Here is a 14551-nt window from a genome sequence, read left to right on the forward strand (position 1 = left end):
CTGATATGCCTCTGTTGCTCTGAGACCAGGTAGTCAGAACTTGCTGTCATGAGGTCTGTAGTCCTTTGAGGAAGTGTCTCCATAACTCCAAGTGACATACTGTCACTAGTTATCACCTACACTGGGTTTTAGTACTTATTTTAAAATGTGAGGATGAAAAGTCGCCAATGGTAGTTAGAAATCCAAGAAAGAAATGTCAGGCAGGGGTATACATCCCTCAGTTTTAGCCGTGGTCCAGCAGGAAGCCAAATAGGTCTCATGGCAACAGTGAGAGCGACTGTCATAGGATCCTTTTAGTACATTTCACTTGCCTATGCATCTGAGCATGAACTTGGGCCCTCCCTAGCAAGAGTGGCGTGATTGGCTTTTGGGTAGGTTTTAAACATTTTTTTATTTTATTTATTTATTTTTAAAGATTTTATTCATTTGACAGATAGAGACATAGAGAGAGAGAAGCAGGCTTCCCACAGAGCAGAGAGCCCGATGTGGGGCTTGATCCCAGGACCCTGGGACTATGACCTGAGCCGAAAGCAGACACTTAACGACTGAGCCACCCAGGCGCCCCGGTTTTAAACATTTTTAAATAAACTTTAAATTTTATAAGAATATTTGTTGTGCAGAAATGTTGCAAAGATACTACAGAAAGTTCCCATATGCTCCTCACCCATTTTCCCCTATAATGAGTATCTTACATTACTATGCTACGTTTGTCACAATGGAGGAGCTAACATTGGTAAATTGCTACTAATTAAACTCCACTCTTTGTTTAGATTTTACCTGATTTTCCTCATGTAGGGGTTTTTTGTTTGTTTATTTTTGTTTCATTTTTTAAGATTTTATTTTTAAGTAATCTCTATACCCAACATGGGTCTTGAACATAGAACCTTGAGATCAAGAGCTGCAGGCTCTATTGACTGAGCCAGCCGGGCGCCCCACTCTGTGTAGGGTTTTTGAATCATTATTCATCCACAGTACTAGTTGGTAGCATCCTTTTCAGTGCATCATTGTCCAGTTTTGATATCAGTGTTACATCAGCTTTATAACCTTTTCTCTAGGAACCGTGTACAAGAGATTGGAATTATTTGCTACTGGTTTGAAAGAACCGACCTGTGACTTGTATCATCTTAATACAATTTGGGGGACATCACAAAGGCTGAGAGGAGCGTTAATTGAACCAGGCCTTTGGCCCCACACTCCAGTGTGATCCCCAGTTGAGGTGCTGGAGCACTTGGATCCAGAATTCTCACCTCGGCCAGGTTGATCTGTATGTCCTCATAGAAAGCAGGCTGAAAGGCCCACCTGGTCTCTTCCCCTTGAGCCCAACCAAGAATCTGGGATTTTAAGTCTCTTTGAGAAGGAAAGGCCACACCACATACCTTGTAGTTGGTGAGAAAATAACAGAACAAAAGCAGAATAATCAGAGCTTGATGTGATGCTCAGAGAACCTACTTTTAACCCTTTTAGGCTCAACCCCAGAATTGTGATTCAGTCTCAAGTGGGACCTGGGGTGTGACACTGGGAACAAGTTTTCAGGTGATGCTGCTGACCCAGGGACCACACTTTGAGAAACACTACCTTAAGGTATAGTTTGTATAGAAAACAACAACAACAACAGAATAAGTGCTTCATTGTTTCTCTTCATCTTCCAGTTTTCTAAATAACAATTCGGTTCCCTTGGAGCTTCCAAAGGACCAGTGATTTTTATTTTCATAACATTCTGCATTCAGGGGTTGTTTCTGACATATTTAATGTGTCTCAGTTACTTGCAGATATTTGTCTTCTTCTTGGAGCTCAGGTTGTCTCATGTTTGGCTTATGGGAGCCTCTCCACGTTGGCCCCATGTTCTTTTGACAGGACCCATTTCAATAGTCTTCAAGAGCTCCCTTGTTTTTGGGCACCAACAAAATGCTGCAGGCTCATCTTATAAATCTCATACCTCACATTTGAATTCAGCCATTTATCCAGAGTCTTGGTTCATTTTAAGGTGCATCTGTGTTTTATATTTAATTATAAAATCATATTCTCATCGTAGAAAGTGTAGAAGTATCATAATAGTGTAAAGAAGCAGAAAAAAACAATCCTATCATTTCAAAGGAGCTATTGATAGCTTTTTAATCTATTCCTTCCCAGATCTTTGGCAATGAAATTCTACATAGTTGAAATCACATTGTGTATGTAAATTAATATCTTGCATTGTTCATTTAAAAAAGAACATTCATGACGATTTTCCTATATTATTAAAAGCTTTCACAAGCATCATTTTAACAGCAGTACTCTGTCCCAGTCTATGGATTTACCGTAACTTCCCTAATCATTCTCCAAATGTTGGACAACTGGTTTGTTCTTATAAATAATGCTTCCAAGGACAGGTGTGTGCTTCAGTCTTTGATCCCATTTTATATTGTTTCCTTAGCATCTATTCCAGAAGCAGAATTCATAGATCAGAGTATACAAACATATTTAAAGGTCTTGAAACCTATTACTGAATTGCTATCCAGAAACCATTATACTACACCCTTGCCAGCATTGAGCATTGTCATTTTAAAATCTTCAGTGTGGTAGGTGAAAAATTCACACCATTGCTGTCATTTGAATGTTTATTCTACGTACTTAATACTTGATCTGTTAGGATATTGCAAATATTTCCTCTCATTTATCATTTGGCTTTCGGTGTTGGATTAGATTTTGATTCACAGAAACCTTCTTTTTTTTTTAAATTTTATTTTATTATGTTAGTCACCATACAATACATCATTAGTTTTTGATGTAGTGATCCACGATCCATTGTTGCCCAGTGATGGGTATTAAGGAGGGCACATACTGCATGGAGTACTGGGTGTTATACATAGAAACCTTCTATACTCATCTGCTAAAATCTTCTTTTGAAACTTCTTCCATTGGATTTCTAATGTCTACATGAGAGACTCTGGACTCTGGGAACCAAACTGAGGGTTACAGAAGGAAGGGGGGGAGGGGGTAACAGGGTGATGGGTATTAAGGAGGGCACGTGATGTGATGAGCACTGGGTGTTATACACAACTAATGAGTGGTTGAACACTCCATCAGAAACTAATGATGTACTATATGTTGCATAACTGAACATAATAATAATTTTAAAAGAAATAAAAGGGAAGTTTATCTCCAGCTTATATAAATTAACTATGCAACTGATTTTACTAGAACATATGTATGTTCTAAAACCAAGAATGGAGAGCAAAGACATTTGCCCGTCTTCCATGAGGTCCCACATGAGTGGAGCCCCGGGCCTCACACTGTCATCAGTGTGTGGCAGGGTCCTTTCTTTCCAGCTCTGCTCCTCTGTGCGGGGCAGTTGTGTCTCCTGTATTCAGAGGGGTGATCTTTGTTGAGACGGTCATTGCTAAAAACCAGTTGTGGTCGAATAGTCCACATGGGCTAACACCCTTCAAGAATGTCTCAGCCAGAGCCCTGTGATGGGACTAGGGTCATCAAAGTCTTCCTCTGGCTACTCCGCCAGAGCCTGGCTGTCCTCCATCAGAAAAACAGGCAGAGCTATCATAACAGAAGGGAAGGATGAGGTCATTTCAGTCCAGGAGCATGGGGTGGGAGGAACAAGCTCAGAACTCAGTCTAGTTTGCGCTCTGAAAGACGAACTTCATCCTCTGCCCAGATGTGCCCCAGGGGGCACTCTCTTCCATCGACTCTTCCTTCTCTGTGCCTGTGTCAACTCCCCCTGTCCCCCTGCACCTCTCTCACGGAGTCCTTCAGGACCATTCTTGCATCCTCCCTCTGCGCTCGGGGGAACTCCCTTCACACTTGAGGATGAAGAATTTCCTCCTTTGCATTTGGTAGACTCTAGTCATGTCTCACGTTTCCCTACTGTGCTCCTTGCAGTTTCCTTCTCAATTCATTGCTAGGTTGGGAAAGGTGAGGTGAGACTTAACTTGCATTTCCTAAAGAGAAAACTGAAAACCAGTTGGGTTTTTTATTTGTTTATTTTTTACCATTTAACCTAATACATAAACACATTTCAAGTGGGTCTTATTTTTATTAAAGACACCACAGTTTCATATATGCCAAGAGAGAAATAATTTGTTACCAGTATGACTCTGGGCCTTGCCCATCTTGAAACAATAAACCTCATCATTACTGTGTTAAAGAGCATTTGGCAATCTCTGAGCCTGGCCTGCTTTTGCAGAAAGAACCACACTAGCTCTAAAAGGCCCTTCCTCGCTCTGCAGAATGGATGCTGCCTACTCCAATTAATTTGAGAGTCAGTTCGTCTCACCTCAAAATGGCATGCTCCCCACCTGCCACCAAGATAATTTGTGTTCCCATTGGATTGTCAGTCTCCGTATTTGCTTTGGCTCATCTACCACCTTTGTTTTTCAGAATACATTTATACACAGTCACATTTTTTAGGGGAGAAATGTAAGTTCAATATTATTTATATTAGTAGGTAACTTTTGAGGTAGAAAATTTGGCTTTATGGCAGTTCTTCTGTTTCTATAGCTGGAGATAGCAATTGGGAAGATTTCCTCATTGTGAGCAAAACACGTGAATGGTTATTTATTTAAATGTATGGCCAGTAGGCCTACTTTGCCATGGGACTAGGTTTAAAAGGGCATTTTCCCTCTAAGCAAATGCTGAGCTCAGGGGAAGACATGGGATAATCTGTATAAGGCGATTTGATGATAGGAAAACTCTTAGAGTCCATCTACATGGCAAACATGAGGCCCAGGGCTGGAAATGATACAGAGGACCCCGAACAGGAGATGTCCATGGGCGAGCCTAGCCTGTGGCCAAGCATGCAACACTTCAGGCCTTCAGTGGGGTTGGGAGCTTTGCTTCCATATGTGGTTGAGGTTGGCAAAGGCAGCAAGTTCAGCCACTGCAGTGGAACTGTGGGGGGAAAGCCTAGGCGTATATTTTCGTGCTGACCAAGTTACAGGCTCGGAATCCCAGGCTGAGGCAGTGCTGTGGCAATGAAGGGTCTTTACAGGGATTGTTGCTGCAGCTGTAGACCAGCATGCTCTGATCTGATGCGACAGAAGGGGGCACTGGCAAGCTCGGGAATGCATGCGCTTTCCAGTTGTCCTTCTTCGTGTATTTTTAGAAGCAAGGTGGAGTCCTTTTTTTTTTATTTTTTTAAAGATTTTATTTATTTATTTGAGACAGAGAGAATGAGAGACAGAGAGCACATGAGAGGGGGTAGGGTCAGAGGGAGAAGCAGGCTGAGCGGGGAGCCCGATGCGGGACTCGATCCAGGGACTCCAGGATCATGACCTGAGCCGAAGGCGGTCGTTTAACCAACTGAGCCACCCAGGCGCCCCTCTACTCTACCAGTAATCCTTAATGATTCTACCTCCAAAATCAAAGTGAACCCGTCTGCTTGTGTGCTGCTAGCTTGGGCCACTGGCATTGCTTTTCTGGTTTACTAGCCTCCTAAGCTCTGTTTCAGCTCCTGCCCCTGTAGAATTCACTCTCTGCACAGAGTAAATTTTTGAAAATAGAAATCGATCTTGCCCTTCTCCTGCTAAACCACTCCAGGGGCTTCCCTTCCTGCTTATAATAAAAGCAGATCTCCCAATCCTGGCCCACAGACCCTCCAAGGCCTGACCCCCTCTCTTGTCTCTTCTCTCACGGTTCTTCCTCTGCCTGCTGCACCCCAGCTACACGACTTTCTGTTCCTGGAATGGGCTGTTTATTCCCACCTCGGGGCCCAGGCACCAGATGTTACATTCGCCTGTGTTGCACTTCTTCTGACTACCTTCCAGCATCAGAGGGGCCTTTCTTGGACACCCAAGTTAGGATAGCCCCCCACTCCCGTTACTCAGATATTTTCAAGTTAGCACTTGTCAACACCTAACATTGTCTGAGTCATTTTTATCTATCTGTCATCTCTCTAACCCAAACTAGCTACTGGCTTATGGCCTAGTTTGGGGGGTGGGGAAGGAGTGGTGAGAGATGAATGAATAGTTGAATGAGTGGCCAGCTGTGAATTTATTCCTTTATCTCTTCCAGACTTTGACTGCAAGTTTCATGGGAGCAAGTTTTGAATGGGTCCTTAACTCCTAGAACAATGCCCAGTCCATAGTAGTCATTCAATAAATGTAGAATGAATGAAAAGGGCCAAAGTGTATAATTGAAAAAATAAAGGATGTGTGCTCACATTTATTCCCGGAGGGTATGAAATGCAGCTCACCTGTGGCACGTGGTTAAAGCATTTTAGTGCTTCCTAGGAGACAGGTCATGTGCAAAGTGCTTTTTCAGTGCTTCATTTAATACTTACAACAACCTTCTGAATTGCATACTATATCACTTCCATTTTATAGGTGGAGAAACTGAGGCTCAGAGAGATTGAGTAACTGGTATTTAAGTCAAATAGCAGACTCTGGTCATTTGATGCTACCGAATAATCTGTTAATATGGTTTCATTTCAGTAAAACATGCTATGGCAGGCCCAGTTTTTTAAATAAGATTTTATATGGGGTGCCTGGGTGGCTCAGTCAGAGAGATTCTCATTCTCCTTCTCCCTTTGCCCCTCCCCAGTTGTGCTCTCCCTCCCCCCTCTCAGAAAAAAAAAAAAAGATTTTATACATCTTAGATGGCAGACATAATGGTACATTGGTAACAACAAAGGGTAAAAAGTATCCTTTCTTGCTTGTTTCCTGTGCATGGGGGCAGTGCTACCTTATGGTAGAAACAGTTATCAGCGAATGATTAGATTATAAATGATCAAATATGGGGACAAGCTCTGTCTGTTTTGGTACAGATTGTCTTTCCAGTTTGTAGGAAAGGAAGAAATGGAGGGAAACAATCCTGTATTAGAGGGTAGGTGACTAAAATCTGTGTCTTTGGGGTAAATACCCAGGAGTGCAATTGCTGCGTCATAGGGTAGCTCTATTTTTAAATCTTTGAGGAGCCTCCACACCGTTTTCCAAAGTGGCTGAACCAACTTGCATTCCCACCAACAGTGTAAGAGGGTTCCCCTTTCTCCACAACCTCTCCAACATTTGTTGTTTCTTTCCCTGTCCATTTTTGCCATTCTAACTGGTGTAAGGTGGTATCTCAATGTGGTTTTGATTTGAATTTCCCTGATGGCTAATGATGATGAACATTTGTTCATGTGTCTGTTAGCCATTTGTATGTCTTCTTCAGAGAAGTGTCTTTTCATAACTTCTGCCCACTTTTTGACTTGGTTATTTGTTTTTTGGGTGTTGGGCTTGAGAAGTTCTTTATAGATCTTGGATACCAGCCCTTTATCTGTAGTGTCATTTGCAAATATCGTCTCCCATTCTGTGGGTTGCCTCTTTGTTTTGTTGACTGTTTCCTTTGCTGTGCAGAAGCTTTTTATCTTAATGAAGTCCCAAAAGTTTATTTTTGCTTTTGTTCACTAGCTTTTGGAGATGTACCTTGAAAGAAGTTGCTGTGGGCTATGTCAAAGAGGTTACTGCTTGGGTTCTCCTCTAGGATTTTGATGGATTCCTGTCTCACATTGAGGTCTTTCATCCACTTTGAGTTTATCTTTGTGAATGGTGTTAGAGAATGGTTGAGTTTCACAGATGTAGTGAAAAGAAGGGCCATATGCACCCCAATGTTCATAGCAGCAATGTCCACAATAGCCAAACTGTGGAAAGAGCCAAGATGCCCTTCAACAGATGAATGGATAAAGAAGATGTGGTCCATATATACAATGGAATATTACTCAGCCATCAGGAAGGATGAATACCCAACTTTTACATCAACATGGATGGGACTGGAGGAGATTATGCTAAGTGAAATAAGTCAAGCAGAGAAAGTCAATTATCATATGGTTTCACTTATTTGTGGAACATAAGGAATAGCATGGAGGACATTAGGAGAAGGAAGGGAAAAATGGGGGGTGGGAATTGGAGGGAGAGATGAACCATGAGAGACTATGGACTCTGAGAAACAAACAGGGTTTTAGAGGGGAGGGGGGAAGGGGGATTGGTTAGCCCGGTGATGGGTATTAAGAAGGGCACATACTGCATGGAGCACTGGGTGTTATATGAAAACAATGGATTGTGGATCACCACATCAAAAACCAATGATGTATTTTATGGTGACTAACATAACATAATAAAATTTAAAAAATAAAAAATAAAGGGTAGGTGACAGAGACCTAAACTAAGTAGTAATCTCTTCCTCTCATATAGAGAAAACACTCTGTTGTTTCCTTTGGAAAGTCCAGGCCTCTTTTGGAGGTGGAAGTTTGCTTTTCCTAACTCTATGGGGTACCCAGCTCCTAGGAGCAGCCTGCTTTGGAAGGTGGCCCCCACTTCCAGCTTTAAGTAGGCCTGGCATTTGTCTCCTTGTGTCCATTCCCCTGGGCTTCATGACAGACAGATGGAGCTTGATTCTAAACCAACTTGCTGAGCTTGGGTATGATGTTTTCAGATATGAAATCTTGATTAATGGCAAATGTTAATTGAAGCAGTGAATTATTAAAGTGCTTTCCATAAATGATAAATGGTATTGTTGGTTGTTTTGCCTCTTGTGACAACAGAAAACTTTCCAAGAAGTTTCTAGCTTTGTCCAAGGAAATCCAGAAGAGGTAGCTGCATTTGATGGCATTTGTGATGACCTGCTTATGCGTTATGGCCAGGCCTGCCTGGGCATACCACCTTCTCCTCTGGAATCCTGCATCACCTCAACCAAACAAATCTTCTTTCCCTTAAATGCAGAACTGTCACCAAGTGATATCCAGCCTCCTAGCTTCAGTTCCCATCAAGAGCTGATGACTCCCAATCTCTACCTCAAATTAAGATTTTCCCCTGAGCTCCTGACTTATAAACACAATTGGACAACTCCTCTTGATGTCCCATGGGATCTCAAACTTGTATTCATTCATTTAACAAATATTTACCAAGCACCTATCCTAGGTCCCTGGTGCCACTTTGTTCTAGGTACCACCAGAGAAACAATAGTGGACAGAATAGGTATAGCTCCTCCTGGATCTTACATTTTAGTGGGGCAGGGAGAAGGCAGATAACCTAAGTCAGGGAAGGGGGAACAGGAGCTCTGTGCATTGCAGGTGCTGGCCGTAAGAGGGTGCTCAGAGAATGTCCCATTAGATGAGTTCTGAGTAGAGACTCAAGAAATTCTAGATGTTTCTAAGATTTAAGCATAAAAAAAAAATTAACCCTCCAAATAGTCCAGAGTCTGTCTTTTCAAATATCCCATTGTCCTGTACTCACAGTCTTGGAGAATGTTGCATCCAATCCCTAGAGCCACATGCCAAGGTCATCTTCCTCTGTGACCTCTACATTTGTGGGAATAAGCCTCCTCTCACCCATCCTGAGTTCCTGCCAGCCCCAAGTGGGAACTTACGACCTCACAGAGGTATCAGGTAGAATCCTCTGCCACTTGTCTGCCTCTCCTTGGCTCCTTCCCCTGGGAGAAGGAGTGATGGATCTAGTAGGCCAGATGGAGAGAGTCTCTCATCTACCCGTCCTGTTTCTCTAGTGGTCTCGGGCAGCCCTTCTCAAACTTTCATGGGTGCAGGAGACAGCTGGAGCATCTCATTCAAATGCAGACCCTGATCCAGTCTGTCTTTGCTGAGGCCTGAGATTCTGCATTTCTCTTAAACTCTCAGGTAGGGCCAATGCTGCTGGTCTGTGGACCATAGTTTGGGTAACACGGGTCTGTAAGGAATGAGAAGGCTTCTGTCCTTCATGCTAAGTACCTTCTCAGCAGCTCCTCCTCACCTGTAGGGCCTAAGAGATGGGCTTAAGAGCACATGTGAGGAAACCCGTTTTCACTTCGAATCCAAGCCAAATCCACCAATCCAGGTTTATCAGATTAAAGCCTATATATTGCTTTCTATTTGACACCTATCTATTCCTCAACTGGTCCAGAAGTCAGGAGAGAGAAGAGGAAGGTATTGTTATTTTACAGATGGGAAAACAGATGCTTAATGAAGTTGAACAATGGATTTCACGTGAAACATGGAGGGAGCGCAGACTCAGATTCGAAGCCTCTCAGTCTGAGCCTAGCATTTGCCCCATTACGTGCTGTTTTATACTGCCTCCCGTAAAATGGCCCTGCCCACGTGATCTGGTCCCTCTTCACCAACGATTCCTGGCTTGTAGTGAATGACACTGCAGTCACTGTCCCGTCCTGGACCCTCCTCCTCACCAGCCACAGCTTCCTTATCCCTGTTTGCTTCTTGGCCATTTTCTTACCTATCAACATGCAGATCAAGGTCTGTCTTCTTTCTGAAGCTTTTCTTTGATGTTTCAGCAAGAAATAATCCCTTCCTATTTGTCTCTTGCTTTTTGCTGTATACAGAATGTGTTTATAAGTCAGGAGCTCAGGGGAAAATCTGAATTTGAGGTAGAGATTGGGAGTCATCAGCTCTTGATGGGAACTGAAGCTAGGAGGCTGGATGATATCACTTGGTGACAGTTCTGCATTTAAGGGAAAGAAGATTTGTTTGATTGAGGTGATGCGGGATTCCAGAGGAGAAGGTGGTATCATGCCTTGCAGTAGTCATGGCTCTTATGTGTTACATGCCCATTTCCTCTACTACTTGAAGAGATAGGGATCGTGTTTGATTCATTTTTTTTTTCCCATCACCCTCCGCAGGGCTTGCACTTATTAAGTGCTAAATATATACTGAATGAATGTTTAATGCCTGTGTTGGAACTAAGGGGCTGAATGCTGCTGTGCTTGGTCTTCCTTTTTCTGTCTCCTCCTCTTCTATCCCTTGCATTTTGTTTGAAGTGTCCATTTCCTTCTCCACCATGTTAGCAGAAATAGAGAGGGCAGGGGCGATGTCTTACTATGCTAGAGACCTGCTCATCACTTAGTGAGGACCTTGAACAAACTTGTGGCACAATAGAAGTTTGGTAATAAAATATTTTTGCGTCCCGAGAAGAGCGAAATACAACCTTTAACTCAAAGTTAAAAGAAGCAGCTATTCCATTAATGAGTGGGCTAGTTATCTGAATTATCTGAATTATTTTTAAAGATTTATTTATTTATTTGAGAGAGCGAAAGCACGAGCAGGGGGAGGGACAGAGGGAGAGGGAGAGAATCCCAAGCAGACTCCATGCTGAGCGCGGAGCCCGATGTGGGTCTGGATGCTGGACTCAATGCCACCACCCTGAGATCATGACCTGAGCCGAAACCAAGAGTCCGACACTTAACCGACTGAGCCACCCAGGCGCCCCTAAATGATTTGAACTTTACCGTCCTCGTCGGTAAGATGGTAGTGTTGACGTCTATGTCACAGGATGATTGAAGGGTCAAATGAAGTAGTGCATCTTAAAGAACAGCAGGGACTCAATCCCCCAGCTTCCTCTTAGCCACTCTCAGTGCCAGCATGAGGTTTTAGCCCTCATCATACTTGCTTCTTTCTACTTCTCATCCCTCCCTTTTTTGTCCATTGGACATATGCTGCCATGGTCCTCTCCCTGGACACAGTAGTCATCCCAATGCTCTTCTGCTTTAAGATCCTATCACTAGCAAGATGAAATTCCAGCAGGATTCCTGCAAGGTGCCCCTTGAGCCTCCCACTGTGTTTTGGTACCATTCTTGCTGCAGGCCAGGTGGGCAGCCTCTACTTCTTTGAACATGCAGTTTACTTTCTTATCCCCGGGCAGTTTCTCACATGGTCCCACCTACTAATTATGCCCCACTATTCAGAATCCAAATCTTATTCTCAAAACACAGTGTGGGGCTTAATTTCCCCGTCACCGTGTATAATGTGCACTTGCTCTTCTGACCTGGGTGTCCCAGTTAAGGTAATTGGTGTTGCATTTTCCTGTTGGAGTAGTGCCTTTTCTATTGTTTGGAAAGCCCCTTTTAATCTCGCCTTACCATTTACCCTCTTCTACCAGATGGCAAAGTCCTTGGGAGCAGGGACCGTGTCTTGTATCCCACATATCTTTGTATTCCAACCACTGCCTACTATGCAGTCTATTGTTTGTTCGGCCCCATATGGAGCAGTTTGCTCTGTGCCAGGCATTCAGCAAATGAGAATCAATATCAAAACATGGTATATGAGGATTTTTAACCTAATTATGGAGAAATAGGTGGAAGACAATGAGTGTGGTAGATAAAAATGTCCATGGATTCTGTGTAACTCCTTTCATCAAAAGGGGAGGTATACCCCCCTGTCCCTTGAATCTGGCTGGTCTTGTGATGCACTTTTCCAGTAGAAAGCAGCAGAAGTGAATCAGGTGAGCTTTCACAGCATATACTCTCCTTCTCTTGGGAGAAGAGCAACCATGAGCCACTAATGAAACCAGATACATGAAAATACACCCTGCAAGGTGTTGTGGCAGGTGACATGAATTGTCTTACTGAGCTTCAGTTTCTTCCTTTTGGCAAGCTTTGTTTTTAAAAAGGATATTTCCTAGACTCCCTTTCAGCTAGGGTTCTGGATAAATTAGATTCTACCGATTTGATGGATGCACGTATGACTTGGAAGGACAAATTCCTGCCCCTTTGGTTAATTTCTGTCAGCAAGGTCCTGGGGCCTGTGATTATTCTGCTGTGGCATCCCCATTTACCAACTTTGTGGCTGCCAGGAGGCAATTTCAGTTGAAGTATTTTTTTTTTTTTTAAAGATTTTATTTATCTATTTGACAGAGAGAGAGCACAAGTAGGCAGAGCAGCAGGCAGAGGGAGAGGAGAAACAGGCTCCTTGCTGAGCAGAGAGCCCGATGCAGGGCTCGATCCCAGGACCCTGGGATCATGACCTGAGCTGAAGGCAGACATTTAACCAACTGAGCCACCCAGGCGCCCCTCAGTTGAAGTACTGATAGCTTTCCAACTCTGGATTTTCTGGTCCCCGATCATAGGGATGGTGGGTCTTCCTGTGCTAAGGTCAGTTCTGTAGTGTTCTGATAGTCATTTCAGGACACCTATCCTAGAAGTCTTGCAACAACTTTGTAAGCATCTAATTCTCTGTATTAAATCTCAGTCTGCTTGAAGTACTTAGTGGTTTCTGTTTCCTGCACTGAACATTTACAGATGGTATAAAACGTATATAAACAAAGTAATGAGAAGCCAGCCAAGTGCATGACTAATTCTGCTTGGGAGATTTGGAGAAATTTCCATGGAGGAAGTGATAATATTATGTATCATGAAGGATGAGTAGTAATAATTATTCAATAGGCAGCTAAGGGTAGAAAGGGCAATGTAGGCACTGAAAAAAAGCTTGTGTAGAAGCACAGAGGTGTTAAAGATAATAGTGTCCAGGGAATGAGAAGTAGACTTCTGAATTTCTACTGCCATTTCCAGCCATTTTCTAGTACATTCTTTTAATAATGCAATCATACCTCAGTTAGTGTTTCCCCATGGAGTGCCAATTCTTTATAGAATTTTTCATGTCATAAGTACCAATATGTGTATGTGTGTGTGTGTGTGTAATTAGTATATATCTTTCTCATATCCAATCAACCAGTAGAATAGAGAGATTTAAGGGAGTAGTATAGTAAGGTGATTAGGTTATATGACTGGGAATCAGATTGCCTTAATGTTAACCACTCCCTCCATTTTCTCCTCCATAAAAATAGGGGTAATAAGAGTATCCTCTCACCAAATAATTGTTCGGAGGATTAACATTAACACATGTAAAATGCGTAACACATAGTAGACATACAGAAAGCCCTCAATAAAGTTAGTATGGTAATTGCTTATTATGGTTGTACTCTCTCAGCCAGTGAGAGCTAGTGGATTAGCTTGTGCTTTTTGCAGTTGGACTGACCTTCACAAGTTTGTTTGTTTGCTCTTCTATCATGGTTCTTTTTACTGTAATTAACTTGTTTTTGAGAACTATTTTGACCCTTTCTGGCTACTAAAAGATATGCCAAGAGAGTGCGTGTAGTGCCACAGAATTGCCAAGGAAGATTTTCATGCTGGTTAAAATACAATGCTTATGATGGTTCAAGGCATTTGATGTAACGGGCAAGGCAACAGAAGATAAATATCAGTAGAAATTGGTGCAAATCCTTTGACATTTTACAGGGTCTTCTTGTAAACAGTACTGCAGACCAACAATTGTTTGACAGAACCTAGAAGGAATTATGGAAGTGGCCTAGAGGCTCTGCTAAAACAATTTTATAACTTATTTAGTTCATACTCTCACGTCCAAGAAAATATTTCCTAAACTAAAAAGGCTATGCCTGTAACTTCTTTTTAAATCTATGCTATTTGTGTTGCCCTCCTCCCATTTTATGTCCTTTCCACATTTCTGAAGATATTGGCGACCTGACTTTTTATTGTCTATTCCACAGGCTCTCCTGCCAACTCTCAGAAAAACGTCAACTGACAAATTTCAACTCTATCCAATTGCTGTTAGATAGAACGACAACATAGGCCCGTGTTTCTAGCAACTTTGACCTTTTCTTTACATTAAGGGCCTCCACGTTAGGAAATACCTTCAGTGCACATGAGGGAAGGCCTTCAGTCCCACCCATACACCCCTTGGGTCTGCTCTACCCTAGAGAATCTGATCTCTTGTTCTTATACCTTATCCTTAAATTTGCTCCATCACACTACACTTTCATAAACTTTTGCAGCTGTTTCCTATTCTAAA

This window comes from Mirounga angustirostris, unplaced genomic scaffold, assembly GCF_029215605.1.
Source record: "Mirounga angustirostris isolate CCGP_5_RB_7025 unplaced genomic scaffold, mMirAng1.0.hap1 SCAF_13, whole genome shotgun sequence".
Lineage (NCBI taxonomy): Eukaryota > Metazoa > Chordata > Mammalia > Carnivora > Phocidae > Mirounga > Mirounga angustirostris.